The sequence below is a fragment of the Drosophila montana genome, unplaced genomic scaffold (genome assembly GCF_035044405.1).
Source record: "Drosophila montana isolate Dmon_TW-CO22-7 unplaced genomic scaffold, ASM3504440v1 contig_2178_1, whole genome shotgun sequence".
NCBI lineage: Eukaryota > Metazoa > Arthropoda > Insecta > Diptera > Drosophilidae > Drosophila > Drosophila montana.
In genome coordinates, this window is record NW_026997075.1 from 1831118 (window position 1) to 1852874 (window position 21757).

A 21757-nucleotide genomic window follows, 5' to 3' on the forward strand; every position below is an offset into this window, starting at 1 on the left:
CATTATTTTAAGCATTTCTCTCAAGTTTTACGATGTAGGATCAATAAATATTAAGAATTTATCTTTGTCAAGGCTTGAGCTTTCTCGACTAAAGCACTTTTGCTTGGCTCTATGTATAATATTTATTCAAATTGAATGGTTCCTATTATGAAATTGATTTAAATGTAATATTAGCCTCGACTTAAAGTCAAATGTAGTCTCAACTTCAATACCATATTTAAATAAAAAGTAAAGATTTCAGTTGTTGCTTTTGGCAATAAACGATTCGAACTTTGGCCAAACGTTTGAAAGGTTTAAAGACTTAACAGCTGTGTGTGTGTGTGTGTGTGTATGTGTTGGGCATAGAAAGAGCTAAGCTTTAAAATTGGAACAAAGCGCAATTTGGTTAATTGTTGTTATTGTTGTTGCTGTTGTTGTCATTGTCATGGTGTGCGCTGTGTTTGTTGTTATGCACTTTAACGGCTTTTAAAAATTTTAAATGCTCAGTTTTAACCTTTAAAAGCAACGAGCTGTGTGACTGACGGCCCAACGGACCGACCGTAATTACACAGTTTATGTGCGAGCTGATTTTATTAAAGGTTTCATTATTCGAAATGCCAAACGCATTGCGGGCAATTGAGCAATTGAGAAATTGAAACCGAAACTCTGATACTCAGATTGTGATTCAAATTGAAATTGAAATGAAATAATATGAAAGAAAAGCCGCGCGACCGCCAACCATCAATCATTGATCTAAAGCAATTGGAATTGGGCAATTGGGCAACGAGAGACAAATAGTGTCGCCAAACGGTAGCGACAACTCTTATTCATTTCTCAGATGAACGATTAAAAAGGAGACAGAGGCCGACAGAGGCGAAGAGAGAGAGAGAGACAGAGACAGATAGATGCGGAGAAAGAGATAGAGACCTCATCGGGGTATGCAAATGAGACGATCTATAAAACACATCGAGCTAAAAAAGTCTTTTACTTACATAAGCTGGCGGCAAAAATGAATAATTAACTAATTAAAATCGGCAAAATCAATTTTGATCCACATTTTGGGGGCGAAAGTACCAAAAAGTACCAAAAGCGAATTAATCAAATTCAAGAGTTGAATGCGGCACATTTGAAATTTTGTGTGTAACAAAATGAAATTGTTTTCGTTTCTTTTGGTTTTTGTTTATTTTTTTTTATTTCTTGTTTCTCTTAACATTAAAATAAATTAACGAAAATGTGCGACATGCTGTGCAGAGTTGAGCAAAGCCAGAGGCTACCCGTGTACAAATGTGTTAAATACCCTAACCAAAGGGTGCTTCAATTTCTTCGCTTTACAGCTGTACTTAACTATATACATATTTATAATATATATTTTAAGTTAAGCGCTCTTGCATATTGACATTTATTATATGCTTTCTCACAAATAGCCAGTTTATTCGCTGTCATCATTCAAACTGTTCTTCGCATAGAAAATTAAAAGGCAAGTCAAGTTAAATATGGCTAGTATCTAGTACTTATTAGTTCATTGCGCCCTGAGTGTGGCCAGTTTCAGTTAAACGCCTTGGTATTTTTTAAAATAATTACAGAATCTAGTTCCACATTTTCTCTACACATAAGACTTTATGTACAGATATGTTTTATGGCACGAATTAAAAACAAAAAAATAACGGTGGTTCGATTTATGTGTCAAAATGTTTCACGTTTCCTGTATTTAAGTCCTATTTCTCAGCCAAGCTTTCCTCATTCATATATTAAATGTAGAATATATAATATATCACATATAATATAATTTATAAAATATATAATATATAATATATAATATGTAATATATAATATATAATATATAATATATAATATATAATATATAATATATAATATATAATATATAATATATAATATATAATATATAATATATAATATATAATATATAATATATAATATATAATATATAATATATAATATATAATATATAATATATAATATATAATATATAATACATAATATACATTTGTCCCTTGGACTGTTGTACCAAGATACTTGCAAGCCTTACTGATTTTCCTATAAAGGATGAGGGCTTTAGTTAATCCCATTTCTTGGACTTATCATTATATAAATGCACGACGATCAAGATGAAATTATGCTTGACTTATAATCTTGCATAAGGCAATATTATTTTATTTGTTTAAATAACTTTGCATGAAAGTCAAGTTTGTTGTTCACTTCTATTAAAAAGTAGTTTGCGCTAAGTAAAGGTGAAAAGTTTGTCTCGACTGACTGATTGACGGATGAAAACCGCACAGCTTAAGCTATAAACAGCAGCATGCTGCATATTGAACGAAGGCAAAGATTGAACTTTAATATTAACTTATGAGAAACAGGAGATATAGATTGAATATTTCTGTTTTGAAATATTATTGAATATTTAATAATATTATAATGTTGTTTTTGGCGATCTTTCCTTTTCTTAAACATTTATTTAGCTGACTCGAGGTTCGGGGTTTTCATATTATAAGTATACATTAATACATATTAATAAATAAATTGAAAGATTAAATGTGTACATATATTCCCATATTTTCCCAAATATAGACTATAATTGATGATTTGATTTGACTTTGAATGTAAGAAATAGCCAATTGTCGCCCTCAAATAGGGCAGCAATATTATCCATGAAGTTCCTATAAACCAAACCAACTTCGCTTGGACATAAGTATATGCCTTAAGGCCTTTAATTTTCCAATTCAATTATTTACTGCTCAAACTGGTAAGTGCATTCAAGTGTCGTCAAACAGAGTTTGTCATTTTGTCGCTGAGTTTTTGGTAACATTTGATTAATTACATTCTGTGTAGCCTTAGCCGCAGCTTTTTCGACTGTTATTTACGGTTTCGGGTATTTGTGTGCAATTTGTTATACAAATCGAAATGTGGCAATAGCCAAATTGAAGCCAAATGATGTCTTCATTTTGCTCTCGCAGTGAAAATAACGTAATTGCTCGCTGTGCAGGGCCCGTTGGCCATTTGGACACGCACCGTTGGACATTGCAATCAATCACAAAGTTCCATTTTCCATTTGCCACACACACACACACACACACATACACACATACACACACGCGCGCGCGCGCACACAATCTCAGGAGACGGACTGTTAAAGAGCCGAATGCAAATTGCGTTATGGTCATAATGATCAGTTAGGTCATGTTGTAACCCAAAAAATCAATCAGGCAACCGTTTAAAACTGACGAAAAGATGAGCTAGCCGTTGAGCAAGACAAAAAGCAACAACCAACAACTGGCAACCAACAAATCGACAACTATCGATGTGTTGTTTGTGTTTGCATTGCTGCATAATTGTGATTGGGGTTTTGCCACTTCAACCATCCAGCATCAGCGGCAGTGGCTTGTGGAGGGGCTTGCGGGGGAAAGGCAGCACTGCTGCAAAGTAATTCATGTTGTTTATACGCATGGCATCGAGTGTGCTCCACACTGATTACAATATGTCCAAGCTGTACAATAACATCATTATTAGATGCCAATCCAGGTAACCCAAATAAAAAGGTAACTGGCCCAATTGTAACATAAATAAGATGCATAATTGTCCAGTAACTCACTTTCTATTGCAGCGCATAGACGGAAGGTATTTGTCTTCCTTATTTTTATGCAGTCCGAGCTTCGGCTTAATGTAAGCAGACATCGAGATACACTGAGTTATGTCTCAATCTATCAAAATAATCGCAATTATAAATATTTCTAGTTAATTTCGGTTATTTATTTATTTATCTTCTGACTTCGATAAATAGCTAGAGTTTCGTCCCGTTTTAGCGGCTGTTTGGTTGCAAAACAAATTGCAACAAACTGCTGGGGCAAGCAAATGCAACTGCAACAGTTAAGCGGAACACGAGACAGCAGCCGAAAACAAAAGCAAAATAATGCCATGAATTTAGGCAGCAAGTCGCTGGCCGAGTTCAAAATGTGATTTGCATATTTATGGAGCCGGCAATGCTTCAAGTGGCCCGCCGCGCATGTTCCCATATCTACGAGTCGTGTGTTGCATTTGGCGACAGTTCGCTAACCTTCACCTTGTTGGCCAAAAGCGACCAAAAAAACCAACTAACAACAACAACAACTAACAACAGCTACTACTGAAACAACAACAGCAACGAGAGCAACTGAAATACCGTTTGCGTTTTTGGCACTGTACTCGAACGTGCCGTGGCCCCAGTTCCAGGCTCGCTGCCTGGCCGTCCACATTTGGGCTAAGACCTGGCCTGGAAACGTGTTTGGGGGCCAACGAAGCCGCCGCCGCCGCCGTCGCTGACTCAGCTAAATAAACGTATCGTTTGTCGGCCAGACGCAGATGGAGCCGTGTGTCAAAGCGCGTTCAGGCGACATTTAATTGCATGCGGCACATAATGCATATAAAAGCACAAATATCACGCATACGCCAAGTGGCAAACGGCATAGCTTATTAGCCATTTTTAGCTTGAGCCAACGAGTGCCTCGCCAAGAAAGCAAAATAATAACTTTGAATTGTATTCATTTTTATGCTGATTATGGCCACCGGCCGCTGGCTCATTTCACTTGGCCCATTGCCGTATGCCGAATGGATTTGGGCTTGAGTTTGAAGGGAATGCGAATGCCCAAAGCACTCGCGCAACGTGCCATAATTTACATTGATTTTTGTTTTTATTTCAGACACGTACGCCCTTGTGTAAATATTTTGAAAGGAATCGACGAGCTGCGATCTGCAATCTGCAATCGTCGATCTACAAACGGCTACCCAAACAAAAGCCGCATCGTTAATCAAATTTAATTTTTTTGGTTTATTGTTAGTTTCTTTTGATTTTTGCATAGTCGATTTTATTCATGCAATTACTTGGAATTTAAATATGGATATTATAATGAATTTTTGATTTGATTTACTTCAATTTCTTTAATTTTAATAATTATACGCCATTGTCTGGCCAACGAATGTGGAGATCGCAAGAGATCGTTTTTGCTGATTTGGCAGCTTCTGTTTATGATCTATTTTGTTAATCTATATACTACTTTAACAAACTTACAGACTACGAATTTTATACATTTCTACATGTGTGTTAGCAGATGCTGAGTAGATATTGATTAAATTGCTTGTAAAAGTAAATGCTCAAGAATTAATTGACTTTTATCAAATAGCTGAATACATTGTGTACATTTTTGAGAATGAACTGAAAGCTGATTTGTTGTTGAATAAATTTAAAGCTTACATCGGCTCATAAGTATTTCTAATGATTAATCGTAGTCGCAGCTGCAATGCGTTCAACAGCTTCTCATACGCTTATTAAATGCCTGCAAGCATCCGCGCCCTCGCACATTGCACTCTATGGTTGACCGACTGACTGACTGACTGACTGACTGACAGGCAATCGAAGCATGTTGCATTTCACATACGTTTCTAGTATACATAGAGATCGCTTCTACTTGTATATAGCTTCATAACATAACCCGACTCGGCGCCCAGCGAAGCGAGCAGCAACAGTTGAATCCATGACTGCACAATGATTATTGAAGCATACAGACAGAGGCAGAGGCAGAGGCAGGCAGTCGGCGGCAGATTGAGATAGTCAGTCGGTGCATAGAGAACAAAGTATGGAAACGCGAAAAACCTCAATAACAAAACGCAACTAACTAGCGCGTCCTTGGCCAGTCAACATTATATATAATTATTTCTTTTAATTTTGCGCTGCGGCTGCCACACGATGACGATATAAATAAATACAAAAAAAAAGCAACAAAAAATAAATAAATTATATAAAAAAAAACTTGAGCTGTTTAGGGGTGCTAAAAATCATATGCGAAATCTGCCCCCTTTGCCGCCCACTCCACACAAATGCACGACAAAGACAAAGGCGCAACTTTAATTAGACATAACGATGAGAAAAAATATTAAAGCAACAGAAAAAAGCAAGTCAAGAATTATTACGTTATGAAAAATTATTATTATGATTATGAGCAACTTTAACAACAAAGAATTTTGTTGTTTTTGCAACAATAAAATGCGGCAACGTTGTAACAGATTACACACGTTTATTTATTGTTGTTGCCGTTGCTGTTGCTGTTGTTGTTGTCTAACGATGTGCTTCAATATTACAAACCAAGTCTGGTTATGTCTGTTCCGTCCCACTGTCATTATGTCTATTTCCAGTCATGTTCATGACTTTTCTCATGGAAGACCTGAGGGTCATATGCGTGCAAAGCCAAGAAACAACAACAACAGCAACAACAGCAACAACAGCAACAACAACGCGAACAGCAACAACCGGAGCAGCAACGCGACGACAGCCACACATTTATGTCATGCAACAGCCAGAGCACTCATAAATAATACTCAAAAGAGCCATTTAAATTATATTATTGCAAAAAAAAAAAAAAAACGAAAAACAACAACAAAATAATAATAAATAAAGTAACTAAGTGAGACACAATCGGAATGGCAGCAACTATTGCTGAGTCTGCCAGTCTGTCTGACTGTCTGTCTGCCTGTCTCTCTGTCCGTCTGTCATTTATTATATTTATAATAGCATTTATTATGGTTCAGCTGGAAAAGTCTATTCATAATGTTACAAGCTTGCAAACTGCTGCAAACTGTGAAATGGACTCACAGAAAGCAACCGAGCAAATTCGTCAACCTTTAAAAAGTCCCATTAAAACTAGTCTAAGTCTTTGGCAACAAATTTTTAGCCATATTTAAATGCAAAAAAAAAATATTTACTATAAATATTTGATCGAATTCTTTGATGTGAGTTTGTACGGAATTCTACGAGAACAACATAAGTCCCAGTTGGTGCAATTTTGTTGCGGCTGATGCAGATTTCATCTCATTGCAGACTTTCTTACAGTTTTATATTTTATATTTATATACTTATTGATATATGTATATACAAGGGGCTATTATCCTGCCTGGGCTGTGGCAAGTTTTGTGCCAAGCATTTTAGTTATTACTTTTTCACCGAGTTTTCGCCTGTAATAAATTGAATTCGCCCTTCCCTTTGAAAGCACGTTTAAAGTCCTTCGAATAATGAATCATAACTAAGAATCTTGCAGCCGAAAAATAAACGTCCGTTCTTTAAGAGTAGTAAATCTCGTGCATGGAGCTGGTCAATGGTTTAATGAACGAAACATTTATCGCTAAAAATCTCTTAAATGATTTTGAAGCCGAACAGATGGTAAGCAGAAAACTTTTACAATTTGAATTTCCCAAAATCCCGTTTAAGCGTGCACTACAGTGAAAATTTCAACTTACTAGCTTTAAAGGTTTTTTGCGTTGATCACTATAAAGTTAGTCAGTTAGTCATTCAGTCATTCAGTCATTCAGTCAATCAATCAGTCAATCAGGCAGTCATGACAAACAGTTTTATATATAGCGATATATTAACCTAAAATAAGTATTAAAATCTGCTTGGACTTATATGGGCGAAGCTTCAAGCTTTTTCAATGGACTTAATTTGAAACATAGAAAATATGGGCGATGCTTCAAGCTTTATCAATGGACTTAATTTGAAACATAGAAAATAAATGAATAGATAAATTCAGCTTTTTTGATAGAAAAAAGCTAAATCTTGAATAATACACTAGTTGCAAACAAAGTAGATAATATTAATTATTCTCATAATTATTTTGGAAAGAAAACTCAGTCAACCAACACAAACTGATCTTGAAAAATATCTTGAAATTCAATTCAATTGAAATGATTGGAATTTTTGTTTGGCTGCCTCCAGACTGAGATAATGAACTTGACACCTAAGCAAAACTAGTCTATTGAAGCTCTTTAAATATCGATCGAAGTGCTTTTATTCGCCAATATGCATATGGCATAGCCTAATGCAGCCGACTTGGTAGAAACAAAAGTCAGCACTTGATATTTGAAGCAGACGCTGGATATCATTTGGGGCCGCCGCTTGCAGCTTGACATTGAAGCGCATGCAACAAGAGGCAACATTTTGCGATTGTGGATCGACGATAACAAATTATAGCAATTTCAACATATTCAATAAATGTTCATAGGGGCGCTTAAGGCAGATACTTATGAGCATCCAAGCCGAGCCAAGCCGAGCCAAGCCAAGCTAAGCCAAGCGAAGCCACAGCAAAGGCGGCTAATCCAAGCCGCAAGAGGGAAAAACGAAAAACATAAAACCAATTTTCAATATGCTGCTTAAGGTCAGAATAATGCACATTAAACGATTGTTGTTTATTGGCAAATGTCATGTTCAATTAGTCGCCAGCCGCTTAGCTGGAAACGGCGGCCAATGTCACCAACTGAGGCAGAGACTCGTGTGGCAAATGGCGCAGCTAAACGTGGCATGCAACGCGTCGCTGTCAGAGCGAATTATGTTAACAAATTGAGTTATGGTTATGGCTATGGATGATGGCGCATTTATGTACACACGTATATATATGTATATGTATATAGCCATGTACAGGTGCAGGTCGAACTCAAAGCCACAAATTGCCAGCTAGACAACAATTAAGCCATGGCCAGGCCAGGCAGCCTCTGGCCCATTACAGCAACACCACAGCGCCACAAACAAACCATTGTAAGTCATTAAGAAACATAATATCAAACACAATGAACTCAAGTGACGGAAATGGTAATGGATATGGATATGGATATGGATGTGCTACGTATGCCTCAGATAAGAGCCAAAACTCAAGTTGCTCATCTAATTACAAACTGTAGCTCGCGGCCATTTAGCTGCAGCCGCAGCTGGCTAATGAATTGTTTCAATGACAATGCGCACAGCTAATGATAAACGCTATAAACCCAAACGAAGACGTTACTGTCATCGTAATCTTTATCGTAATCGTTTAGTTAATTGCCACGCTGCCAGTCTGCTTTGGCTGCTCTGCTGAAAGTTTAACCTGCGATCAAATATTGAGTTCTTGTAGAAAAGATTTTTTGTATGTACATAGGCTATAGATTTAAACTAATATAACTAAGGGTTCTTATTGAAGTAATTATCAAAAAAAAAAAAAAAGTGAAATCATACTTTTATCTTTAGTTCAGTTAAATTTAAAGAGTATACATATCTATGATATAAAACATATATTCTTCAATAGAGAGACAATACTGTACTACAACTATTTAACCTATATACCATTGTAGAGGGTATTATAATTTCCTCATGAAATGTGTGACGCATAGTAGAAAACATCTTCGAACCCATAAAGCATATATATATATTCTTGATCAGCTTCAACAACCGAGTCGATATAGTTATACCCGTCTGTCTGACTGTCTATTTCTATCACCTTGAAACCTTGCATACTTCCGTCTTTCTCTTGAAGGCAGTACATATGTCAAGACGTATCGGACCACTATATCATATAGCTGTCACAGGAACTATCGGTTCAAAAGTAGACTCCTGTATGAACAACTTTTACGTTAATCCAAATATCATGTGGCAAACTATTCTGTTTTTAAAATTATATTTAACAAACTCGTTTTCGAGCTTCACTATACCCATATATCTGCAAAAAGGAACTGTCTAAAAGAGATATAAATCTTCGGCGTGATGGAGATATCCTTAATTTCTCATTTTAACTTAAATTCAATTCAATAAAAAAAAATATAAGTTACAATCTTTTTCCAGTATCTTTTCAATATATGTTCTTTAATAAAGAGACACTACTGTACTACAACTATTTGTAGCATAGATTCCCTGCAGAGAGCTCATATCATATATTTATGAATACTTATCTGATGATCAGAGTATAAAAATGGAACACAATTAATGCAATGCGAGGTTTTTATAAAAAGTCGCACATATTCAGACGCTGGCAATCCCCATTCAATTTAAATGAATGTTAATAAAAGTACCAACAACAGAATAAAGAACCAAAGAGACTTGCATGCAAATGAGAAACGTGTGGATGCCATAAAAGGTGCAAAGAGGCGCATGATACGACAGTTTACGGATACATATTAGCTAAGAGGAATTCATTAGGCGAGCAGCTCCCACTTCGATAAATCGATAAATCAATGGGCGATGCAACTGTTGAGTTTTGAATTGTAGTCTCATGTTTCACTCGAGGCAGGCACAGTGTGCCGCCATATGCTCTTTGTAAATGTATGCATGTGTCTATGTGTGTGTGTACATTCGTATTTAATTGAGTCAGGCAAGGCGTCAAGATTTATGGGCGCAGTCTGGGCTGCTTAGTCGGGGGCATGTGCGAGCTGTACATAAAATCAAATTGTTTATGCATAAGCGTCTAATAATGTTGCCTACCCGGCATTGGAATGCCAGGCACGGAACGAAAATGAAACCGAAACTGAAACCGAGACAGATAACCTAAACAGAAACCGAAACAGAAACTAAAATTGAAATTAAATTTGAAACCGAGACCAAGAGACTCATGGCTAAGATGGCTAATTGCGAGCGCATGTGTGGCAAAGTGTTTTAGAAATTAACTCCAATGTTAAGGCATTAAAGCGATCGCATGTTATTGAAATCGGAGCAAACTCATTTATCACAAGACAACACAACATTCGAGACGCTGCAAAATTCCAAAAATAAGACAATAATAAAAAAAAAAGGCAGCCGCTTCTTCAAGCATTCAAATAATGGAAATAGAGCCGAAAGATGGAGCAAAAACTGCGCTTGGCTCTGGCAAAGGTCAGCACAAACGAAAACAGAATCAACTTCGTATTTGCTGCCATAAAAAGAAAACGTTCTAAATTATTGCTGTCATTGAGGCAAAATTATTTAATTGAGAGCTGAGAGTTAACCATCCATCAATCAATCTAACCAACTATGCAATATATACATCTACCCAACGATCGATCTATCTGTTCTATGAATCTAGCTATTTGTGTGTGTGTGTATGTGTGTGTGCGCGCGCATATACATGCTATATCATTTACTATATGAGACATCGCCCGTCACCTGCTGGCGACAAATTAGGCAATGATTGTTGCCTCCCGCTACCTCAGCGCAACTGCAACGTGTTGCATAGATTCCAAATGATTGCCACACACACACACACACACACACACATATGTACATGTATATGTATATGTGTATAAATATTTTGTGAGCTATGTGTACGAATTTATTCTTTGGCCTGTCCTTGTTTAAAGTTCGTGTCTTAAGTCTTTTGTTTAGCGGCTTGACATTTTCACAGCATCATCTTTCAGCGGCGACTGTTGGTCAAGTTAAATGCCATTTTGTCGCTTTGAACTTTAAAGTTCAAGTCTAAAATGTTTTAAATGTTGGCGCTGTTTGGTTTTGGGTTGGGCCCAAACTTTAGCATGCATTCGCCAGTGGGTTGGTTGCATTTACACATATATATGATATACACATATGTATGTATGTGAGCAGCATAGATTGTGGCATTAATTCTCGAAAACCCAACGCTGAATTTCGTTATGTTTTTATTTGGATATCATATTATTTATTACCTGCATTTTTTGCTCATAGAAATCACAAACCATTTTTTGCACTTAAATAAGATCTTCTGTATAAGCATTTCAATGCCAGCCTAACCCATTCTCGACAACTTTTTTTTTTTAACCACACCCCTAAAAAACTAATTGCATATTTTTTTCAAGCCTAGACAGTTTTCTATAATTGAATTAGACTTTAGATGGCTTGCCAATGCGGAAGAATTGGCTCTGAAGCCCGCAGCGCAAGCCTTGGCCAAGGTGTCGCCGTCAACTAACAAATGGAACGCGCCCTCTCAAGAGTACCGACAGCGGCGCAACGCACCTCTGCCCCTCACCCATATAGAATATGTTGAACTCAGTCATTGGCTAAGCGTGTGGGGGGAATCTGTGTGGGATCTGCTGTAATGCTGCAGCCTCAAGCAAAACAATTTTTCAGAAAAATGTAATTTTAATTATGTGACTAACAACAATAACAACAAAAAATAATGAATAACTAAAATTCAAGCTAACTACTTACCTGGCTGCTTTGTTTATTTGTTTGTTGTCTGTGGCTTTGTGTGTGTGTTTTATCATTAAGTTTTTTTCGTGTCATTGTATTTAGCTCTCGGGCCCAGCTGCTGGCGTCCCAGACCATGGCATAGAAATTCAAATCTAACATAATGACCCCTACGTGCATGCTGCTGTTGCAGTTGTTGTTGCAGCTGTTTTTGTTGTTGTTGTTGTTGTTGTTGCTGCTGCTGCTGCTGCTGCTGCTGCACAGTCATCAATAGGCAGCTCATTGGCAAAATCGCATAGAACGAATCTGAGGTAATTTATAGCATCACTCATACGCCACGTTGCGGCGCACAAACAACTGTGAAGCGCTGTTTTACTGTGGAGTAGAAAAATTATTTCATTATTTGCACGAACTTTTTCGATTTGAAGTTTTATAAATATGCACATGCTTGTGCTGATCGATTGACTGACCCAGAGACCTAAACGTGAAAAACAAGTAAATGCAGCTTTTTTCTTTGCCATCCAATCGACTTCTTTTGCAATTTTAAACATCCACGTTATATTTTATTTGCGACGTGTTTCACCCGTTTCGTAATATTCACGGCAACGGAAAATGGGTACAAGTGCAACATATGGGGTGAATACTTGTTAGCAGTTGTTCATACGAGCAGATTAAACACCCGAAGTACTTATTAGTTTCGAATATATGATAAAATTGTAATGTATGTATATATAAATACGTTTCATGGGTATTTAGTCAAATACAATTATGTTCATTATTGTGCTATGTTGTACACTGTGCCCGTTCGCTGTTGGATCTGAAGGCATCTTTTCAGCAATTATTATTGACAATTACGAGTAATGTGCAACATGTGCTTGGCAAGCGGTTTATCTTGAAATAAGATTCGTGCACACACACTCACACACACACACTCAATGCACACTCTGACATTGACCGCATGCATCGCCGGCCGGCTAACTGTCCGTTCAACTGTCGGCCTGTCCGGCTGACCAGCTGATTCATCGTCATTGTCAGCAGCAGCTTCATGCAACGGGGCAAGATTCTTGTGATTTTTCTTTTAAATTTTTTCATCATACAAACGAATTGCAAATGAAGTTAAATAAATGTCGTGTTGTTGTTGGTTAGTTGGTTGGTTGGTTGGTTGTTCAGTGGTTGAGTTGTTGAATTGGTTGTTAGTTGGTTGTTAGTTGCAGCTTCAAGGTTGGGCGCCTCAATGCGGAAAACATGACAACACACAAAATGCTGAAAAAAAAAAAAAAAAAACAAAACTGTCATTAAAGTGTAACATAAAAAGCCGCTAATTGCAAATGTTTATATCTACACACACACACACACAGACACACAATAATAATAATAACAAGCTCATAAATAACTGCAAGAGTCGTTGCATTGAATTGCCCATTAGCCCCAGAGCCAAACAGGTTGCAATTGCTTCCAACTGTTCAAGTGTAATCCGAGCCCAAAACACACGCCCGCAATTCACATGCACATAGAATCAGGTCAACAGCACAAGTTCAGACTATCAGATACCCTGTAAAGCTGAGTAATTATGCTGCGCATTCATTTTGCTCAATTTCAAGAGTTGGCAGAGCATAATCGATAATAACATTTCGATAACACACGCTATCGTTCATCGATAACGCTATCGATAATTGTCTCTGGCTCAAATGCCACTAGTGACATTTTGAAATAACTTTTTACATCCAGCTCGACTTTGTCTTTTTATAACTGCACCACCTTTTTAATAGTCAACGGCTCTATGAGGTCTTTCAATTAAATGTTTAAATGCCAAACGGAATTACGAACACATGACGAATTGTTAATTTAAGCTTTAGATAGAATTATTATCTTGTCCCTTGACTGAAGTATGATTGTTCCCGTGTCTCAAAGGCAATCGCAATGCAGTCCCCATAAAGGTCAACTGTCTGAACTGTGCCTGCAATCCGCATTTCCGAAACTACCATTGACCAGTCAAATACGCTATTAACTTGCCACAGACAAAGGTCAAACTGCAAGTGCAAGCGATGCAACTCTCGATTCACTTAACTGCAATTTTAATCACTTGTTGCTTAGCTGGACTTGGGCTAGTGAAAGTGACGCTGACGCTGGCAATCCTGATATTTTGTTTTTAACTCGGAATTTTGAAATTTATAAACCACACACACACACACACGCATTTACACACACATATATAGTTGAACACGCACGAGTCGCTGTAAGTGCCAGCTAAGTGCCGGAAAATTGCAACCGGCCGCTGATGAGTTGCAGTTGCTTTGGGCGTCGCCTGTGGCGGGCGGGCATGCGGCACAACTGGCATGCATCATAATCAAGTCGTGCCATGAATTATCGTGTCTGTTTATCAAAACTCAATGTGTGGGCCGCGCCAATTTCATACATTTTTTGTGTTTTTTTTTCTCTTTCTCTAACTTAACTAGTCGACTTGTCATTGCAGCTATTTCTCTTGCTGCCACATAAACCACGAGCTTATAAATTATATTCATGCTATTTTACAACTGATTGCAACGTTATGAAAAATTGCAAAAAGAAATTTTAGTCATAATTATTTAACTCCAGTAAATTCTCATTTTTAATCAGCTTGAGGCGAAACACACATTTTTGGTTTCCTTTCTATTTAAAATATAAAACAATCAAAATTTTCTAATGATAAATTATTCTTCTGCGAAATTCATTAAGATTTGAATGTACTACATTTAATAAAAATTTACTGGTTTCATTTATTTATGTTTCAAAATAAAAACAAAAGATAAGACAAAAAAAACTTTTTAGAAATCTTGGAAAAAATCACACTAAATCAAAAAGGGCATAAAACTGAAAAACTCAAACTTTTTTAAATCTTTTATATTCAAAATAAATTAAATTTTATTTTTTAGCATGTTTTTTATGAGTTTTTTGTATATTGTGGTTGTCTTCTTTATGGGGCTTTCCTGCAAATATCCGGACTTTCATGCAATTGGCAAAACGATATAATTTAGTTGTAAAATATTTAATCAAAAGCCAGATCAGTTTTTAAAAAAAAAACTACAGTTCAAAGCAGAAAAAGTCTTAAAAAAAATCTCCATAATACCCGTACACTTAACCCTTGTAACTGTCATGCGATAAGCCCGAACTTCATTTGCCTTCTCTTAATCAAATCGCATGCAGCAATGAGGAATGTGCAATGCATAAACTGAGCTAAGTGTCAGACATTTATGTGACGTCACCAAAACACAATAAACATAATAATGAACGCCCATTTAACGCCCACTTAGACGCGGTCGCCTTACTAATGCGACGGCATATTGCAACACGCAGGCCGAACAATGTGTTAATTACACGGCTCCACGCCCACGCAGCCACTGTTGCCCGTTGCGTTAGCGCGCCACAAGTGGTTGCCACAAAGCCAGCGATAATCAGCGAATTGTGAATTCAAATTGAAGAAGTGTCATGTTTAAAATACAATGTAAAATCACCGACAGCAATCGCTATGTGCAATTTTTTTTTTGTTTACCCTTTTTTTTCTCGCTCTCGCATCTAAATGACTAAACATATGAACGTGTCATGGTGCATGAGCACACACACAAACGTACACAGACACACACACACACACAGGTACTCTTCCCATTTGTTGTGGGCACGACGCGCTCAATTCAACGCATACGCCCCTGTACCCCAAGTCTCGACATCGTCATCAGGGTCATCATGTTACGAGTACTGAAAGCTCACACACACCCGTACATCACCCGTACCGTTTATAGCTCAACTGTGTGCATATACATGCATACACACTCCCTGCACACACACACTCGCACATCTTGATGACTATAATTATTTGGTTTGCCTCACTTTAGTCTATAGTCTCTTTCTCCCTGCCTTCTTCTTTTCACTTTATGTCTGGCTCAGTGCGCGCTAATCATTATGAAATATCTGCGCTTTGCTTTGCTTTGGCTTTACTTTTCTTTTCTTCTTTCTGCTTATTGTTTAACACTTTCATAATTTAAGCCACAACAACAATAGCAATAATTGCAATAATCACGACAACAACATATTTAGCACTTACGTCGCGCTTATTAATTTAATTCCCAAATTCGATGTTGTTATTTGTATTATACTACATTTCATATTATTATATGTATACACATCAATAGTTGAACCATTTCGACATTTCATCAATTAGATGTTGTTTAGATAATATTAATTATTTCAATGCACATATGAAATAAAGATTGTTTCGCTGTGCGATGTCCAAAATTTGATTGAATTGTGACTGAGCAGATGACGTGACAGAGCGGTCAGCGGAGAAGTCAGAGGTAGATAACAAGAACAGTTAGTTTTTATGCGAATGAAAAAGTACGAAGAAAGAAGAGCGAAAAAAAACGAGAAAGACACCCTTTCTATTATTATTATTATATATTAAGGTTTTGGCAAACGAAATTAAATTAATAAGGTGTAATTACATATATTATATGTATTTTTGCTCATATTCAAATCGTGTCTAAACAAAATCTTACATGCAATCCGATATATGAAAAGAATTTAAAATGAAAATTTTATAAAGCATTTATAATTTATTTCTTGCCCCAATCTTACTTGCAAGTTCTTTCAGGTATATAAATCCATGCTCTAATTGATAGGGTATTTACTGTTCAATCAACACAATTTTCATTTTCTTTTTTCTACATTGTTCGCAGTTTGGTGACTTTTTAAAGTTTATTGAAGCCGTTTTTTGCTACCCTACGCTTGCTGAACTATTCCGATTTTCATCAATTAGATATTGTTCAGACATTAATAAACAATACACTGCACTTAAAAAATGAAGAGAACTTTTGATGTCTAAGATTTCACTGAATTAAGACTGAACAGATGAGGTGACAGTCAGAAGTAGAGAGCAAGAACAGTTAATTTTCAGGTTCAGCGCAGGTGCAGCCGCGCACAGTATTATCTACATATGTATACATATACATATGTATCTGCGTATGCAGCTTTAGTTATGTTAGGAAAAGAGCGAAAGAAAAGTAACAAAAAAAGGGTGTTTCACTCTCATTCACACTCTCTATATTTTAGTTAAGGTTTTGGCAAATAATAAGGTGTGCATTAACATATGTATGTACGTGTATTATTACATATATTTAAATTGTTGTTTTTAATCCCTGCATTAAAATTAATTCATTAAACACTGAAACAAATTCTCATGTGCATTTAGAGGAACAAAAAAAAATATTAAATATTGAACAATTAATTAAGTTTTCAATTATTTATTTCTTGCTTTAATCTTACTTACAACTTCTTTTAGATATATAAATCCTATCCATACTTTAAGCCCGTAGATAGGGCATTCATTGATCGATCAACATGATTATGTTTTTTATTTTCAACTTTGTTTGCCGTTTGGTAACTCTCTGAAGTTTTTTTTTATTGTTAGACTGAATTTGATTTTTTATGTTTGTTACACCACAATAGTTGAACAATTTCGACATTTCATCAATTAGATATATTTTTTTTTTAATTAATTAATTCACTGCACTTTAGAAATGTAGACATTTTTTCACTTCACGATGTCCAAAATTGGCCTGAATTCTGACTGAGCCGATGGTGTGACAGAGTTGTAGGTGAGAAAGTCAGAAGTAGATGTCAAGAACAGCTAGTTATTATGTGAAAGGAAAGGTACCAAGTTATCTATGTATGTATATAAAGATCTGCTTTACTTTACTTTTGCCAGAAGAAGAGCGAAAAAAGTAAAAACAAAAGTAATCTCACTTTTTATATCATTTATGCATTAACACTCCCTTCACATCTCGAATGGAAAATAACAAGGTGCACATACATTATGTACTTATTATTATTCAAGTTGTGTTCTTTGCATTGTAGAAAACATTGAATATTAAATCAAATTCTCATATGCATTTAAATAAATGAATATATTTATTATATATTGAACGATTGATAAGCTTTTAATCATTTACACTAATTGAACCATTTCGATTTTCATCAATTAGATTTTCCGTTATTATTATTAATTAACACACTGCACTTGATAAATTATGAGGAATTAATTCACTGCACTTAATAAATGAAGAGGAACTTTTGCTTTTCCATGCCTAAAATTGGACTGAATTGTAAATGAGCCGATGGCGTGACAGAAGGGTAGGTGAGCAAGTCAGAGGTAGAGAATAAGAACAGTTAGTTTTAATGTGAATGGACAAGTAGCAAACCTCAGCGCAGGTGCATTGTTATCTATTTATAGATCTGCATATACAGCTTTAGTTAAGTGTGAAGAAAAGCGACAAAAAGTGACAAAAAAAAATGTGTGTCTCTCAATTATTCCTCTTCACTTTACCACTTAGTTAGGGGTTTGGCAAACACATTGAAATTAATAAGGTGTACATACATATTGTGTATCATTGCATATACATATATTTAAATTGTGTCTAATTCTTAGCATTGCAAAGTAGATTACATTAACTACTGAAACAAATTCGCATATGCATTTAGATGAAAAAAAAGTATTTTAGATTGAACAGTTATTAAAGCTTTTAATTGTTTACTTCCTGCTTGAATCTTACTTAGATATTCATTCAGATATATAAATCCAATCCATACACTAAACCCATTGAAGGGTATTCACAGTTCAACCAAAATAATTTTAATTTTTTAGTTTCAACTTTGTTTGCAGTTTGCTGACTTTCTGAAGTTTCTTTTTGTTACACTCCACTCGTTGAACCATTCTTCGGAATTTAACAAACAATTCACTGCACTTTAGAAATTTAGACCTTATATCACTTCTCGATGTCCAAAATTTGACTGAATTGTGATAGACATGATGGCGAGACAGAGCGGTCAGCGGGGTAGTCAGAAGTAGAGAACTAGAACAGCTTCAGCGCAAGAGCCGCCACACACATTCTTATCTATGTATAGATCTGCGTATACTGCTTTATTTGCGCTAGAAGAAGAGCGAAAACAGGTGTCTCACTCTCTGACGCACTCTCACCCCCCCTCTCCCCCCTCTCCATGTGATTTAGCTGGGAATTGGCAAACGCATTGCAATACCCTACACATCTTAAGTCGAAACTAATAAAGTGTAAATATTTGTAATGTGTATGTGTATTATTATACTCTGTAGCTTTTGAGTGTGGATAAAACAATGGGCATTATTAAGTCGGCTTATGCCAGAATAAATATAATACAAAAATAAATGCATTTTATATGCAGAATTTAAATGAAGTATTATATATTGAGCAATTAATAAGACGTATAATTATGTTTTGCTTGCCATAAGCATGCCCTAAGCCCGTTAATAGGGTATTGACTGTTCTATCAACATAATTTCGATAAACGCAGTTCTTTCTTTTTTTATTTACTTTACAACTTTGTTTGCAGTTTCGTGACTTTCTGAAGTTTTTGCACTTAGCTTTCGTTATTTTTTTGTTTTAATATTTTTTTGTTGTTGTCTGATTGTTGCATGACTTAATGAATGAATGAATGAATGATTGATGAGCAGACACTCACTCGATGAAAGTGTTGCGCGATTTGTGTTCGTCTGCCTTTTGAATCGCTTTCATCAGCATTCGGACTCGTGTTTGGATTCAGATTCGGATTCGAGTTCAGATTTGATTTTGCTGCCACTTTCAACGGCAAAAGCAATTGCAAGTCTTTATTTTGTTTTTTTTTTTTATTTTCATTTTTGCACAATAGAAGAAAATTGTACCGAAAATAATTTATAATTATTCACTTTTGTATTGCTTTCGTTTTTGTCTTGTAACAGTTGCCAATTCAGTGTGAGTATTGGATAACTGTTCCGCAACTTTAATGTATTTTCGAATTAACACATAATTAGTAGTATATACATATCTGTACATACATATATAAGCGTGTATTGGATCATTATTGGGATAATATGGGCTTTATAAACGTCTCTTTTCCTACATTTGTATATATATACATACATAATCGTTTACAAAATGGGACTAGAGACTAAGACTAACTGCGTGCTAAATGGCTTAGAACTCCGAACTGAATACCCTGAAATGCTTATTGTAATCAAAAGATTATGTGCTTATAACATTTTATAATAAAAAATAAACTGGCTGCTGGTTCAAATAATATGATAATAAAATTCAGATGGTACTGTGAAAAAATTTAATTATATCAGAGTAAGTCTATATGCTATTTTTAAATAATATTCCTGGTCTTCTCGAGTAAACCATTTCTACTTCTTGCAGGAGTAAGTCCTTTTGCTAGTCGGCCAGGATAATCGAAATAGCATCTTTTTCTTCAATCATTCAATGCGACAGCTTACTTTTATTCACCTATCTTAGAATGAAAATGGAACTTGAAGTATAGGGATTACATAACCTATGAGTTAAGTGCAGGCGGACAGCAAATAATTTTACTATAAAAAGCCCAAAGCTCTCCCGCCTGGCTAGTTATTATATGGTTTTGCGATTGGTTTGGTATTTTTGAAAATGGGCCATAGGCCAATCAAGTCCTAGCCAGTTGCTGTTCACCTTTCCCTCGAAACGGGGTGTTGCTGTTGCTCTTATTCACCGATTCGATTGATAATGAGCCTACCTGACTGTGTTTTCTTATTGTGGCTGCCTTGTCTTTGGCCAGCGGACATGCTGGCAATTTGGCAAATTAGAGAAACAGTCCATAGTCAAGCTTGGAGACAAGCGCGATTCGCATTTACCCCGACTGGCTCTATATAATATTCTCTTTTCATCAAACTTTCGGATCTGAAAGCAACACTTAAAAGACGACCCGCATAAATAAACAATACACAGTTCAGATTAGTTACAATAGCATGTAAATATTTGATGGGGCTGGAGAAATCACCCGCTTTGAGTGGATACAGGGTATGAGAATAAATGCAAAAAACGTGCAGTGCCAGCTTTAAGCTGGACACCAGTGAAACGCCAACGAGCTGGTCAAATAAATAATAAAGTAATTTATACTTAATACACGACATATCGCTGCCAAAAGCCGAAATGTGTTTGACCCATTTTCTGGCAGCGCTATCGAAAATCATCAAGCGGCCGGGCAGCCCCCACAGCCGCCACACAAGTGAACCAAACTTCGCAACCCAAGCCCGAACCCGAGACATACCCAGCCAATGGCCAATTACACTTAACAAACTCATTATGTTCCGTTTTGCCAGGCAAAACAAAAAAAACACCAAACCCGAAAAAGCCACCAGCGGGTGTCAATATGCAATGCATAGTAAACAACAGAGTGCTCTTTTCGAGAGTGTTCGACTAAGATATACCCTGTACAAATAGTCGAACATAAAATATATATCTCTAAGACAGCTAAACACACTTGGCTAACTCTTTTAAGCTCTTATAAATCATTAATTATAACTGAACGACTAAGAGATACCCTGGACAAGCAGTCGAACACAAACTTCATAGCTCTAAAGTACATAAACACACTCTAGCTAGCTCTTATCAGCTGTGATCAATGATTAAAAACCCCTAACTGAACGACTTAGAGATACCCTATACAAGCATTCGAAAAGAAAATACATATCCATAAAGCACCTTAACACACTCTAGCTAGCTCTTATCAGCTGCGATACATGATTGAAAACTCTAAATGAAAATCGACTAAGAGATACCCTGTATCGAACACAAAATAAATGCTCCTAAAGCACCTAAACACACTCGGCTGGCTCTTATAAGCTTCTATAAATTATCCAAAAATCTGGCTGCAAATTGGTTTTTATCGATTTCGTGCAATTTATCGATAGTTAAAAGTCTTTAGCTTTAAAGGATTGATACATACAGACGGACGGACAGGCAGGTAGACAGACGACTTGGCTCTAATGAATTATAGGCTATATTTATTAAT

At 36.2% G+C, this 21757-nt stretch overlaps 1 protein-coding gene and 1 long non-coding RNA gene across 2 annotated transcripts in view; one reads left to right on the top strand and one right to left on the bottom strand.

The window, feature by feature from the left end:
• The window catches only part of LOC135427433 (uncharacterized), a 49633-nt gene extending 32056 nt beyond the window's left edge, over nucleotides 1-17577 (bottom strand). Inside the window, exons 1-2 of the long non-coding RNA XR_010436043.1 lie at nucleotides 17193-17577; nucleotides 11915-12268 (exon numbers count right to left, since the gene is read on the bottom strand). This is a non-coding gene — a long non-coding RNA (uncharacterized LOC135427433). The remainder of the gene's footprint in view (nucleotides 1-11914; nucleotides 12269-17192) is intronic.
• LOC135427432 (uncharacterized) overlaps nucleotides 1-21757 on the top strand; it is a 28874-nt gene that overhangs the window by 4548 nt on the left and 2569 nt on the right. The gene's annotated exons all lie outside the window — the stretch shown is intronic.